Source organism: Kogia breviceps, chromosome 12, assembly GCF_026419965.1.
Source record: "Kogia breviceps isolate mKogBre1 chromosome 12, mKogBre1 haplotype 1, whole genome shotgun sequence".
Lineage (NCBI taxonomy): Eukaryota > Metazoa > Chordata > Mammalia > Artiodactyla > Physeteridae > Kogia > Kogia breviceps.
In genome coordinates, this window is record NC_081321.1 from 16,464,456 (window position 1) to 16,479,701 (window position 15,246).

The following is a 15,246-nucleotide window of genomic DNA, read 5'->3' on the forward strand; positions in this document are numbered from 1 at the left end:
TTCCTGTCTGGTTATAGAAGTTGCTCACCATACAGATTGTTAGACATTCTATTACTTCTCAGCCATTCGTTTCTGAAATTTGGTGATTTTCAATAGTCCTATCGTGATTGGGAAGCTCAAAGGTTCACAGCTTTTCTTCTGCAGTGTTGCGCCCCCTAGTGTTGAGTTAAGGGACTGAATATTCGTAAAACAATGTAAACATGTTGCTAATTTGCTGTAGAAAAGGTAACTGCAGAAAGAATGACAGCACTGACACACTGAAAGCATTTCTGCAAGGCAGGGATAAGGTCCTATTCTTTACCGTATCTCCAGCAATGAGTGTAACATGGACTCCTAACAAATATCCTTTGAACAAAACTGCCAAGAGAATATATTCACGGAATGGAAAAACATGAAGACTGTCTCTATCTTAAATGTTTATTTTTCTCTATCTTTAACTTTTTTTTTTTTTTTTTTTTTTGCCGTACGCGGGTCTCTCACTGTTGTGGCCTCTCCCGTTGCGGAGCACAGGCTCCGGATGTGCAGGCTCAGTGGCCATGGCTCTGCGACATGTGGGATCCTCCTGGACCAGGGCACGAACCCGTGTCCCCTGCATCGGCAGGCGGACTCTCAACCACTGCGCCACCAGGGTAGTCCTATCTTTAATTTTTTAATGTAAGATGTGTCTTTTATGGTGGCACTCAAATTTTTGGAAACATCTTATCATAAAATGGCATTATCTAACTAGCTATGAAAAAAAGAATAATTAATTCTTCCAAAATTGTTTTACATTTTTCAAAGGATGAGAAACATGATTCAAATACACTTGGAAAGAAGCAATGCAGCAGCTTCTAACTTAGAAGTGACCCTGACCATTGGATATCGTGCCCACAGACTTTTGAGGAATCCGTTTGCCTGTCATAGGCTAGAGCCATGGAACAGCCAGGAATCCCATGATCCTTTAGGGTTGGTGGTAGCTTCTGGCAAAGCTTACTTAACCCAATGAGACCTGCCCTGTGAGAGTTCTCCTGCACTCTGTACTCAACAGTCTGCCATTTGCTTCCAAGTCTTTTTTTTTTTTTTTTAACTCTTCACTTCTCCTTCCCACCTCCCCTACATCTATACAGCTCCATCCTCCAGTGGACCATACTTTGCTTTTTGACTTGGGTTGTTAGCTGGGATCTATGCAACTTTCACTTCAGATCTGGAGCAAGGACTTTCCACTGAAGTAACAGTGATAGTAAGGAACATATCCAACTTTTGGCATGAAAGGTCATATACCACTCAATATATTATAAGATACCTATATTCTTGAAAAAGCATTCTATTGCTTTCATAAATCAATATACAGAAAGTAAAACTTGACAAGATTGCCTTGGTCGATGACCCAGTGACTTTCAACTATGCCCTAGAGGGCTATGTCAGCATCCCTGGAAGTAGGGTAGTCATGACAGTTTTATGTGTATCTAAAAAAACATGGTTTTCAATAGCTGAGAAATATGGGTCTAGTTTAGGGTAGCCCTCTCTAAAGAGTTATGAGGGTTCAAGTCCATGAACTTATTAAAGTCTCAGAGCAGTAGCTCAAAATTACACAATCCATATATAAAAATAGTCATCTCAAAATAACTCAATGTTTTTGCTTTCTTTTTCCCCCACAAACATCATGGAGATTATACATGGCCCCTCTCTTTTCTCCATTTTTGCTTAATTCTACAATCTTTCATAGTATTTGTCCTGCTCCTATCACTTTCATCCTGATTTCTTAGGAGAGCCCAGCTGGGAAAGGTAGAACTGTCCTCCGAGGCTGGAGGAGGAGAGGACACGTGGCAGGCAGAGTTAGTACCACTTAAGTGGGCAAAAGTAAAAGGGACGTTAAGAACATACATGTATTAAAGTGTTTTAACCCATTTCATAAATGTGTTTATTATGGTTGGAGAAGGAAAAATAGTAAAAAAAAAAAAAAAGTTTTAGTCTCTTACAACCCTGAGAGAACAAAATATCTCTGGTAATTTCTATTCTGGTCATTCTCTGAATGTTTACATAAGATTTAAAACACTCTCGATGCCTCTTTAAATTACAGAAGCAAATAGCTAATTCTTAGCTTTCCCTTCAATATTTACAAAGCCTCCTTTGAGAGCAAGCCTTGGCATTGGCAGCAGTTGGCTTGCATGGGCTACTGGTGTAAAGTCAGGGAATATCATATCAGGTTAGTCACAAGCGTATACAAAAAGATAAAGCAAGATGGGAAGGCAATAAGGGTTTCTACCTTTCAGGTTAGTAGCCAATCTAAAAGAATTGGATAAGATTATTTCTTGTGTCAATGAACAAAAATTCAAAAATATCGCGGAGGTGCAAACATATAGCAATGGCATGCTTCTCTGTGCCTGGATATTATATAGACAATTTACGCTTCATCAAACATGCTTTCTGGCCTACAAGTTTAATTTTGATTAATTAATATTAGTTAAACCCAGAGAATTTTTGTTTACTAACATTCCATTTTTTATTTTTAAATACAAAATCTTGTCTCCATATTGCTAGTATGAGGAGCTCTTAGGCTTTTGCAGGATGGAAGAGGCTGCTTTGGAAGGGGTAATTTTCCTATTTGTAAGAATATAACAGTAAAATATAATGTATGTGTGTCTTAGAGGATGTCTTTTCGAATGCATAGAAAAAAAGACTCTTTTCCATCACTATCTTCAGATAGTGATGGAAAGGTTTCTTTCATACGTCGGGGGGGTGGGGGGAGAAAGGAGAAAGAGTGTTGGATAGAATTGTAATGTCTATCCCTTGAGCTGATTGTGGCTCTTTAAGGCCACACCCAGGCCCGTCAGCCTAGTCACCTCCCTCAGTCATTGCTCATCTACCTCTAAGGCACAGTAAAGTTACGCATGGAACGTCTCTATGAGGTTTGTGGTCTCATATATCACTCTCAGGGAATAGGGACCATATGTTCTCCAAGACTTCCAAATCTATGTAGAATTTCAGTTCTCCTGGCCAAAAAGCAGGTCGGGAAGAACTTTGCTTAGAAACCAACTTGTTCTAAGGTTTCAATAGTACTCACCTCTACTTCCTTCTTTCATCTCATCAGGCTCATATCTTTCCTGGGGGTAGTATAATTTAGACTTTGGTGTCATATCCTTTGAATCTGCTTCAAGTTATACTGGCTCAGGTAAGTCAGAATTCTCTTATCCTTTTTTCTTTCAATAGAACCTTGCTGTTTCAAATTATAGCTTTGTTTTCAAGATTATTTGCTTCTGCTATAGATTTTTAAAACCTGTTAAGCATTTTTTTTTTTTTTTTTTTTGCGGTACATGGGCCTCTCACTGTTGTGGCCCCTCCCGTTGCGGAGCACAGGCTCCGGACGCGCAGGCTCAGCGGCCATGGCTCACGGGCCCAGCCCCTCCGCGGCATGTGGGATCTTCCCGGACCGGGGCGCGAACCCGTGTCCCCTGCATCGGCAGGCAGACTCTCAACCACTGCGCCACCAGGGAAGCCCTTTTAAGCATTTTAATTGGCTTATGTGCTGTACACTGGATCAGCCCAACTCTTCAGGACAGTGCATATAAAAAACTGTCTCTACCACTTGAATAGAGTCTAGCAATGGATACAAAAACAGGGATGGGAAGCAAATAATTTTTAAATTTTAAATATATTATGCCAATATATATGTAAAGTTTGGAACACGGCTATATAACAACTAGGGTATTTGGAAAACTTTAAACACAACTATGTTCATTTCAATTAAACTCCGATTCTTATGACTCTCCATCCTTTGAAACAATGACTTTCAGGAGAACCATGAATTCCCTAGTCAGCTTTGATTGCCAAATTCGATTTTTTTTTAACTTTTTACTCTGTAGAGAGTTTACTTTGAGAGCCAGAACTGCTAAAGAGAAAAGGAATTCCTAAATTCCAAAGTTCCATTTATAAATCACAAGCCAAGTCTGATGGACTTAGACAAAGGAATGATATTTACTGTATATCTATAACTCACAGTGAAAATTAAGGAATGCTATAAACTAGAAAAGAAGCCAAGAGAGTGGGAAAAGAGAAAGAGGTTGGATTCAAAGATTCCTACTTCCTTTCTCAGTACTAAAAACAATTTTTTAAGTGTTCTTAAGATGGTAGAAAGTCCAGGTAGGTCAATAAGGGAAATAAAACAAGTCCTCTTTGATACTCTGAAAGGAAACTATTTCATGGATACAGGTGCACTTTTGTATCATGAGGCAGTTAGTGCAGAGGAGCGTGGTGATGAAGCATATTTAAACAGAAAGTATAAGAGATGACCCAACCACTGCACATGCATCTCCCCATGTTCTGGTTGAAATGGGCCACGTCCAGAAGTTCCCTCGTGTTCTCGGTAATTGATATGAGGCACCACCCATACAGCCTTCATAAATGAAGGATTTATTTCCCCAACTGCTGGAAGAACGCTCACCAGACAGCCTCAGCTGTCTCTTTGGTGAATGTCTCTGTTAAATAGTCCCATCTCTCCCAAGGTCATGCTGCCTTCCCACGGTGATCCGTATTCACTGACTCAGGAACATAAAAGTCTAGCCACCATGCCCCAAGTTGAGACAACCCTAAAGGACATCCCAGTTTCAGAACTTCCCTTGGGGTCAGTTGAGGCCTTTGTTGAGACTATGGCAAAGACCAACATGTCCTTTGTACAGTCCTGTCTCCTTTCTTTCTCTTCCATTTCATAGATGTTGATCTCAAGAGCACTCCCTAATAAACTCCTTTCTCTCTAATTTCTGCAACAATCAGTACCGGAAATGGAGTCCAAGACAGGAGACACTAAGATGGGATTTGGGGGTTAGATTATGTGCCACTCAACTGGTAATGGGGATTCTAGTACTGGTAGAAGATGAAACACAGATATTTCCTGCATAAGGTTGCCATGCTACTGTTAAAACTTTCATTGGTGGTGACCTGCAGTGGAATTCTGGTGAAAGATAGTACACAAGCACGTGTGATGTTTTTGGCATTTGAGAAGTAGAGGGTAAGCAACAACTACGAGGACAGAAGAACTGACTGTTAAGCTCAGTTGACAAGTTGGAAAAAATCAAAGGCTGAACGTTATTAATTGGCAATTAAAAGTTAAGTTTGTAAGCTCAAGGGAATCTTTTGTAGCATGCAAAATATTTTAATATTCTATAGGCAGTGGGCAGTGAAAGCTGAGGACCAAGCCCAACACTTAATAAGAGTAGCAGAACTCAAGCTTCTGCCTGCTGTGCCAAGATCAGGCCTTATATGGGAAAAAGTGAGACCCTGACATATGGATGGAGTCATCCAAAATTCTCAAATCTCTAAATTCCCCTGTCGTTAGAGCCCAGAAAATGGCCTACTCCTCCCCATTAAGGGGCAGAACTGCCCCCTTAATGGAAGATTATACAGAAGCCCTCCCTTGAAGCACAGTCTGAACCACAGTCAGAATCCACCCCCACTTTCCCCCCTGGCCACTAGGACAACAATAACCCAGTTGGAATGTGTTGGACCTGATAAGGAAGAAAAGGGACTCAACCCCAACAGAGCTGTAGCATCCAGCCAACACATATTAGCAGAAGATGGGAGAATTCCCATGGAGCTGATTCTGAGTGTGCTGGATCAAGAAGGGTGGGACATAAACTTGACTAAGAAAGAGCACTTCCCTGACATACAGGATTTTAAACCCTGGCAAAGACTGGAGGAGGTGACGCGAACATGATGTTAGGATGGTTCCTCGAAGCATATGAAAAGTGATGCCCTGCACTACATGAGATAGAAATAGATTTAGCAGAACTTTCTCATAGTCCGCACTGTATAAATAGGATAGCTACCTATAAAAATAATAAATTCCATGCAACTGGAGCAATTGAAACATCAAATTGGGATTATAGAGTTATTTGCATGATAATTTGGTTTTGTCTTTCCCAGTAGATGTGAAACTCCATGAGGTCAGAGACGATGTGTTTTGCTCAGCCCTCTACACCCAGTGCCTAGCAGAGATTAGTAGGCTCCCAATAAATACCTGTAGAACAGATAAATGAAGGAAGATTATTAAGAAAAATTACATATCAAACAAGAATATACTACAGAGAGAGAAAAACTAGATACCTTGGAGATTTTTCCAGCTCTAAGATTCTAATGTTTTTAATTTTGATTCTACAAAGAATTTTCTGGAATGTTAGTCAACCTCGCAGGGCACTTATGTAGAATGCTTTTACTAAACCAATTCTTCCCTTTGCCTTTTTTGAAGCAAGTTGGTTTTTTTGAGTACAATACTATAGTATGGTGTTTAAAAGGAGCCATGATCCTTATAATAAATTTTGATGAGTGTGCAGAGACTCTTGTTTGTGGAAAGTAATCAAGAGCCTGTTCTAAAAAGAACATGTTGACAAAGTTCAGTGGTACCTGCCCTCTTACAGTACTTCTCTTGGTGATAGGAATGGGTAAATAGGTAAAAGTTTATACCAGCTGAGATGGGAGATACATACAGTTTTAGCCCTTGGATGGCTATAATAACAAAGACAAGTGCCCCCCTAGTTATTCAACAGTTTTTTGGTTTTGTTTTTGTTTTTGTTGTGGGATCTTAGTTCACTGACCAGGGATCAAACCCAGGCTTGAAAGTGCAGAGTTCTAACTACTGGACAGCCAGGGAATTCCCTCATCCAACAGTTTTTGACACTTAGGTTTCCCTGTACTATTAAGGAAAAGGTTTTTGTCTTGCCACGTGGCTCACAACAATAAAGACCCACTAATAACAATGAAGACTAAGTCTGAAAGGCTCCTTTCATCTTGAGAAATTCTCCAGGAAGGGCAATAAGACAGAAGAGCTAGTTGAGGCTTGTCTCAGGATAACCAAAGTGCTGCTACTACCGGTTGGTCCTCTGCAAACTTTTTGCCAAGAAGAACCTGCTGTGACTAGTGTGTCCTTCTCACAATCCTCCCCACAGAATAAGGTTTATATTCATTGATCAAAGTTTTTTTTTCCCCTTAATCCCAAGATTTTTCAAGTTGTTACTTTGTTTTCCTCAATTCACATATTTTCATTACATTCTCCATATGAAAAAATCATCATAGTTTTGCTACCGTGGGAAAGTCCTGTTGCCTGAAACTGATGTTAATGACAATTTGATTAAAAGGAAACATCAGAAAAGTCAAATGACTGTGGGAAAGTGTGTTAATACACTTTGGGATTAGAAAAATATAACTATGTGGTATTGACACACTTGGAGAACTAATATCAAAATTCTTCCCTTGGTTATTTGTCCACGTGAAAAAGACTTGTAAGCCAATCCCAGAACTTTCTACACTCGGAAGACATATTTGTCAATGACTGGTTTTGAAATTTTTCCGGGGAGGGAATAGTAAAAATATTCTTCCTAGTTATTCCAGACTATTCCATTTCCCCCCTTAAATTTTACACTTAAACTACCCGATAGTACTGTACAGTACACTGGCCTGGTGTGTGGAGAAAGGAAGGGGGAAAACCCAGATGAATGAAATTCTTGCTAAGGACCTAGAGTTTGCTTAATCTTCTAAAATCCCCCTTAATTATTCTATATCAGAGACTCTTCTATCCACTCAGGGGGTGACCCCTTTGGTCTGTGACTCATTTCCTCCATCTCAACTCAGTGACATGGAGCCACAACTGAGGTCTTCTGATAGGGTGCAGGGGTCACTACTCTTGAGAGATTTTTGCTTGAGCTATTCATGGGTTCTTGCCTTGCACTGTCTTCTCAGCCTCTTAGCCAGCTTCTTTTCAAGTTTAAGAATCTAATTGTTTTTCTCAGGATCCTGTCTGTTCCCCTTTGCTTCTTGGATGAGGCTGCTGGGAAAGAAGCTTGGCCACCTCAGATTCTTTGGATTCTATTATTGAAAAATAAAATTTTTGAAAATTTGAAAGTATGCCCAATTTTGTTCTGTAATTGGTTTCTCCTGGTGAAGCCTTAGCTTTGCTTATCATTATTATTCTTGCCTGCTTTCATTTGGGTATTGGCCTCTGCATCACTACACTATCCTAACCTGCAAATGTTCTCACTTTACCCTTCGCATGCAGGAAACCTCAATGGAGGGTTTAGGCCTTGGGGGAACAGTTTAAGTAGAGCATACAGGAGAGAAAGATGAGCCAGTGATACCCTGCCTGGACCATCGTTCTTCTTGAATAAGATGATAAATTGAGGTATCTAATTCAGCCTCGGTCTCTATCATCATTACTTCTTACACAGCAGGGGAAGAGTAAAAGCAACTTTGGATGCTAGAATGGGTAGAATGCTCCCAATCAGCAACATATTTTGGTACACTTGGGTCAAATCTACATTATGTAAACAATGGGAAATTAAGTTATGAGCAATTATCAGTTGAATTTAGGTAATGAATGAACTATGGACTAAATATCAGCCTTAGCTATTTCCTTTGACTAAATTGATAGGAAATTGCCTAACAGTCATCAACTTAGCTTGCCATGGATTTCTAAAGAATCAGAGTGTGATTTATAACTTAAAAGTCTGAGGTTATACACACACACACACACACACGCACAGAAAGAGAGAGCGTGGAACTAGGAAGAAAAGTGAACCTTTATACAATACTTTTACTTCTTTAGAAGATAAATTGTGTCCTAATTCCTTGCTTAATGGCATGCAAAATATAATACAGAAATAACTCAACCCGATGGTCTTCAAGATGGCAGAGGACTCTGTGAAGTTCAAGGCTACTCTGTAAAATGCACAGATATTCTCAGAGAGCAATTACATATAAAGCAAAAGTGGTTTTTAATAATAAATTATAATTGTAGTGAATTTTTTAAAAAAATCTGAGCACAATTTCTTTATTTCACAAATACAGTGTTACTATTTATGACACCTTGGCTCTGAATCCTGCTGCTATCCCTTAGTAGGTGAGTAACCTTGGGCAAGTTAGTTAATCTCTAACAATTTCCTCCTCTGAATAAAAGGAGCAATATTAGCTTCTTTAGAGAGTTTTTACAAAGAGGAAATAAGATGATATACGGACAAGCAACTAACATAGAGCCTGGAATGAAGTAATGTTCAATAAATTGCTTTGTTTTTAGGTTTTGTTGTAGCTGGAAGTCTGTAGCTCAAAAGGAAGTTATCAAGATTTTATGTAAAGTAAGTCCTTATAGCATAAGAGGAATCAGCTCTTCCTCATTCTTAGAGATAAGAGGGTTGTGGGACCCTAAAGGGTTATGATGGTATAATGATTAAAAGAACAACAACAAAGTTTATCAAAGAAACGGAATAACTCCCTAAACCTTTTCAATTTTATCCATACCCCAAATAGTTTTCTGTTTAGAAGGGAGCATAATTTGAGTTTCATAGGAATATGATAGGATTACATAAAACTATAAATTATCTCCTGGAACTACATAACCTGCTTCTCTATTTCAATTTGCTTTGGATGGTTCATTCATCTAGCTAGTTCATCAGCTGAAATTGCTAATTATTTTCATCCCTGTGATGGACAGTGGCCCACAGGAGTCCATCAGTGATACGGTGGTATCATTGTGTTGAAAGGGATTGTAAGGTAATTAATCATATTTACCTGCACTATGGTTCCCACTTTTGGTTTGTAGGTACTATATTTAAATTCTAGCTCTTTCTTTCTGCTTGGATGGTAAACTCATGGCAAGAACTGAATGTAACTCACCTTTGACTCTTCAACAAGGAGACCAGCTCCTAGAATATGCATTTAGGTATGTGGTTGTTGATCTAACCTTATATCCTGGCTGAGTTCTCCTTTTCTTTTTTCTTATGTCACCAGGCTTTTGTGTTGATGTAGTCAAACATGGCATGAGGACAACACCAAACCCGATACTATGGAGGACAATGTTTAATCAGCTTACAGAGATTTGGCGTTTATCAGTCTTCCCTTCCCTCCCCCCACATAATGGCATATAAGGACTTCAACGGTTAAAATATAGCCTTAAGTGGGCCCCTCAGCCACCAGAGAATTGGATTGTATCTCTTATAAGCAAGGAAGCTGTCCATGTGGAAAGCATCACTCCCATGGGATATTTGTATGACTGTTCAAATTTAAACAATATATCTGGGGAAAAGAAAGAATGCAGGAAAAATAGAATAAGATTTTCTTATGTGTTTGTATAATTTCTTCTTTTGGGCCAAAAGGAGTAATACATAACAATGGTTTCACGTTTTTCAGCACTTGGTCCCAAGCCAAGTTGAAAAATATCTCCTCTCCCTCTGAGGATCATCTGAGGCTTTACTGTCTCCTTTTTGTTGTGAGAACCACATCCCAGGATGTTTCCCTTGTTTTGAAATGAGAGAGTGGACGTGCAGACCTGAGCGCAGTGGCCTGGTCATTAACACTCACCAGCTGTCTCAAGACATGGGATCCCAAAATAAAAGTGATGTGAAACATCTCAGGCCTAAAAGTCACTCTACTAACACCAGGGCATGAGAGAGGAAAGAACTCTCTGTGACTCCAAATTGTAGCTTACGTGCCAGGGGAAGGACACTTTTCCTGGTGGTATTGCTACAAAACAGGGGTGGAGAGAACACGGGCTCTGCCTAACCATCAGCAGTCTCCAGAGACCCAGGTAGGGGGAGCAGATGGAGGAGCTGGGTGATTTCATTGCACGTCTAAACAGCATGTGCTCTTTGTCTGCACTTTGTGTTTTGCCCTTTGACTCATTATCAGCCAGAGTCTGGGACCGGAAGGAGAATCTACTTCAGACAAAAGTATTTTGTTCTATTATTATTTTCCCATCCAAATTTAGGTCAAGAGATAGGTTAATGTTCTATGGGAACCAAAACAAATCTAGATTGGTTGTTAGAGTGGTTGAGGTAAACAGACTAACTGTATCCTTGTCAGGATAATTTTATTGTGTGTATTAAACTGCTTTGTTCTTTAGGAAAAGACTAAAGCATTCAATGTGCAACAAGATTCTACCTCCAGTTGTCCAAATCTAGGATATATATATATATAAATAGGGAACTAACACCAGTGTTTTTTTTAAAAAAATAGATTCTTATCTAAATTAAAATTGAATAAAATCAAGTTCATTCTGGACCAGGTTGGAATTAGAGGTGAGTCTAGAAGCTGAGGCATCTCTGAGATATAAAATTTCAAAACTCATTGGATTATTTGATTGTTAACATGCCTGGTCTTGGTATAATACATAGGTAAGTATATTTCCACTTTAAAAATTAAGGGAGGCAGGGTAGTGAGTGCCCTGAAAAGATCATGAACTTAGGAATCAAAAGTGGGTTGGAATCCCAGCTGTGCTACCAGCTATAGTATGTGACTTTAGTCAAGTAATTTTATTTTGCCCAAGCCAAAACCTCTGAGTGGGCAAAATTAGGGCAATACCTACTTCGCGGAGTTGCAAAAAAGTAAGTGATAATGTATATGTGAAAGGCCTATTGTGTCATATATATATATAAAGTATATATCATGTTATATATTATATTCATATATATTATATATGTTATATATTACGTATATACATACATATGTTAGCAGTCTGATTAATGCCCACTTCCTTCCTTACTAAGACATCTAGATAGTCAAGATATTAAACGTTCCTCAAATATTAGCGCCTACTTTCTATACCTTAAATTGTGTGAATTATAGTTTTCATTAGGCCAGCTGTCTAGTATTTTGGAATTTCATTCTAGTGAGTCCACAACTGGTTCACTCAGACTTAAAAGAAAAAAATCGACAGTATTACAGGAGGAAGTTATCCTTCAAAATGAGTGATACTTTCTAAGTGAAAACTAAGTGATATTTAGAGACCCTAAATATTGCAAAGATTATGGTGTCCCATCCTCCTTATCATTTATTCATTTTTCATTTAACACAATAATACTTATTGATTACCTACTATTGTCAGGCACTGACAGAAAAGTGATCCCAAGTGATAATAACCTCTGCTTATAAGAAGTTTATATATTAGTGCAGGAGATAATATAATAAATATTATATCAAAGGTGATGTGTGCTTTGGAGAAAAATAGAGAGTAGAGTAATAGAGATGGGATGCTGGGGCAAGGGATAAGGTTCAAAATTGTAAACAGGACCCTCCATATACTTGTCAATGTGAGAGGTGCAGAAAGCAAGGAGGTGAGAGAGTAAGCCAAGTAAACACTGAGGGGAGAGTCTTTCAGGAAAAGGGAATGGCCAATGCAAAGGCCCTGAGGTAGGGGTGGACCAGCTGTGTTTGAGGAAAAAAAGGAGGTCAGTATGGCTAGAGTGGAGTGAGAGAGTAGAAGAACAGTAAGAGATTAACTTAAGGATGTGATAAGGACCAGATCTTATTTGACCTTGTAGTTCATTGTAAGGAATTGCATTTTATTGTGAGTGAAATGTGGAGCCATTACAGAGTTTTGAGTAGAAGAGTAACATAAACAGGACCACTCTGGCTGCTGTGCTAAAAATAGGTTGTAAAGCAGTCAAAGTGGAGGCTGAGAGATGGGTTGGAAAGCTATTGCGGTAATTCATATGAGAGATGATAATGGATTGAACCAGGGCAGGAACAGCAGAGTAATGAGAGAGGGTTGGGTTCTGGGCATATGTTGAAGTTACAGGAGCCAACAGGACTTCATGACAGGTTAGAAATGACAAGTCAAGAATACTTTCAATGTTTTTAGCCCGATCAACTGAAAAGGTATGGAGCTGCCATCAACAGATAAACAAGACTATGGCAGAGGAGATTTGGAGGTGGGAAAAAAATTGGGGCACCTTTGAGATTTTTATTAAACATCCAAGTAGAATTGCCAGATAAACAGTTGAATACAGGTCTGGAATTCAGAGAGGATGTCCAGGCTAGAGATACAAATTTGAGCATTGTCACCAAAGAGATGGTCACCGAACTCAGATGGTCCACAACAACACATCCCATGATTTTGTGGAATTTAAATATAACTTGATTAGCAACCACTACTCTGTCGCACCAGGTTAGCCTTAAAATGATGCAGCAATTCTTTTTACACAATGGAATCTTTTGGACTCCACTTAAAATGTGGACATTTTACTTGTATTTAAAACTGTAAACCTAGATGATATGAATAAGGAAGTGAGTGTAGATAAGAAAAAGGATTGACCAATGTTGGGGCACTCCAACATTAAAAGATTAGAAGATTCGGGAGAAGTGGGAAGAGGTAAGACAGGCAAACAGCCAGCTAGGGGGAAGGAAAACCAAGAGAATATGGTGTCCTGAAAGCCAAGCACAAAAGATGGTTTCAAAAGAAAAGAGTGATCTGCTGTGTGGAATGCTGTTCACAGGGCAAACAAAATGAGGCCTGAGAATAAGAACTGGATTTAGCAACATGGAGGCCATTGGCAACTTTTCAAAAGCACCATAAAAAATTCGAAGTAAAAAAAAAATCATAATATAAGTTAAGGAAGACCTACAAAATTCTGATTTCGATATTAAGATTACTTTGATTTCTTTTTTAAAGTATCAGAGTCTTTTAAAAATGGGCAGTGTGTAGTCCATTTTTTAGTAGCTAAGGAATATATATATACTCAGTCTGTGTTTTACATAATCTAGCACTGGAATGATTAACCCAACAAAATTACTCATCAAACCGAATTAAAATGTGAAGTGTAGACTTTACATCAGTCTTATCTATATCAACTTTATCTACACAAAAGCCCTTAGTAGTTACAACTAATGGTAATTTCAAATACATTTTCAATAAAAATTCTGAATATATGAGGAATATATTTCCAGACCTCGGGCGATAGTCCATTCCTTTTTGAACACTGGGTACAACAACCTCAAATATTAAAATATAAATTACATGCTGCAGTTTAGTAGAAATCAATTTGGCCTCTAATGAGTACATACTTATAGTGCCATCTACTGTTTGGTAGTAAGATCATAACATACTAGTGAATTAGGATAAAGAAATAAAATACAGGTATCTTCTTATTATCAGCAACTCCTTTCTGGAAATCAGACATCTCGTGCGATAACTCTAACCTGAAGATAACATCCCATTATTTCCATGAGGAAAAATTACAACTAACACATTACACATCAAGGGAAAATCCTTACCAATTTTATAAAATGTAACAAAAGCTCACCAAAGCAAATGTGTGTGTGTGTGTGTGTGTATATACATATATATATATATATATATGAATGCATACATATGTATGAAACAAACTATGTTAGGATGTAAATGCTTAAAACATTACTTTTTGATTATCAAACAACTGATATGGTTATTTCATAAACAACTGTTTTACATCCAGTAACATTAGTTGCCCATTGACATATTATTCAAAAGTCTAGAAGTAATTTCAATTTTCTTTGAAATGTAACTCAGTTTTTCTTCTAATCATTTGTTTACCATGTTATATTTACCATAGAATTATCTCTAGGGTATATTGTTAAATGGAAAAGTAGAGAAAATTTTGTAAAATCTATCATTTATCTAAGAAAGGGGAGAGGCTATTATATATTATAAACAATGTTTAAAATCTATATATAGGGCTTCCCTGGTGGCGCAGTGGTTGAGGGTCCGCCTGTCGATACAGGGCACGCGGGTTCGTGCCCCGGTCCGGGAGGATCCCACATGCCGCGGAGCGGCTGGGCCCGTGAGCCACGGCCGCTGCGCCTGCGCGTCCGGAGCCTGCGCTCCGCAGCGGAAGAGGCCACAGCAGTGAGAGGCCCGCGTACCGCAAAAAAAAAAAAAAGGTGAGTTTAGGGGCTTCCCTGGTGGCGCAGTGGTTGAGAGTCCGCCTGCCGATGCAGGGGACTTGGGTTCGGAGGATCCCACGTGCCGTGGAGCGGCTGGGCCCGTGGGCCATGGCCGCTGGGCCTGCGCGTCCGGAGCCTGCGCTCCGCAGCGGAAGAGGCCACAGCAGTGAGAGGCCCGCGTACCGCAAAAAAAAAAAAGAAAAAGGTGAGTTTAGGGGCTTCCCTGGTGGCGCAGTGGTTGAGAGTCCGCCTGCCGATGCAGGGGACGTGGGTTCGGAGGATCCCACATGCCGCGGAGCGGCTGGGCCCGTGGGCCATGGCCGCTGGGCCTGCGCGTCCGGAGCCTGTGCTCCGCAACGGGAGAGGCCGCAGCGGTGAGAGATCCACGTACCGCAAAAAAAAAAAAAAAAAAAAAAAAAAAAAAATTAATGGGCACATGTAAGACAACCTTGAGAACTCCCATAAATACTCAAGGAAAGGGGGCTTTCTCCAGAGCTGCGATTCTTGCATCACCAGAGACTGACTGATCCTTAGATTCAGATGTTGGTATGTCTTCATTCCTACCCACTTGTTGGTGAGGGTCACCAACAT